Here is a 589-nt window from a genome sequence, read left to right as displayed (position 1 = left end):
CGCACCGCGTTCCGCCCGCCCCGGAGGCGCTGTCCCTGGTGGAGAATCACTGCCCGAGATGCTTTTAGGGCAGGTTTTCCCTCAGGCACCCCCAAATCCTGGCGCTCTCTCCCTGCTCTCACTGGGGGTATTCGCTTGGGAGTAACCTTTAGCCTCTGTGACGGAAGCCAGTTGTGATGGGAAAAGAAAGGCCGGAAATGAAAAGCAGCGGGGATCTGCTACTCGCCACCAGACTTCAGCTTCCTGCTTTGGTACCAGCGGTGTGGGGGGATTTTTCCTTCCCCCTGGGACGCTCTTGAGCACATCAAGCCTTTTGAGGAGGCAACAGGAGCTGTTGCTAGAGCGTCAGCAGCCGCCAAAAAGTGGCTGGAGAAGCAGAAGCGAAGTGTCAGACAGGCCGAAATAAATTCTTGGCTTTCTCAGGCTCCAGCTCACTTAAAATTTAGGAGAGAGGGTTTTATCGTGTGCCCGCATTTCTTCCTTTTCAATATATGGGAATGGCAGCTCAGTTCAGGGGCGACGCAGAGCGGGTGCGCGCAGGTGCATGGGACACAGTCGGCGGTGCCTGCGAGCGGTCACCGCTCGCCAC

Source organism: Alligator sinensis, unplaced genomic scaffold (genome assembly GCF_000455745.1).
Source record: "Alligator sinensis unplaced genomic scaffold, ASM45574v1 scaffold30_1, whole genome shotgun sequence".
In the NCBI taxonomy this organism is placed as follows: domain Eukaryota; kingdom Metazoa; phylum Chordata; order Crocodylia; family Alligatoridae; genus Alligator; species Alligator sinensis.
The sequence above is the reverse complement of the archived record's forward strand: the minus strand, read 5'-3'. Positions refer to the sequence as shown.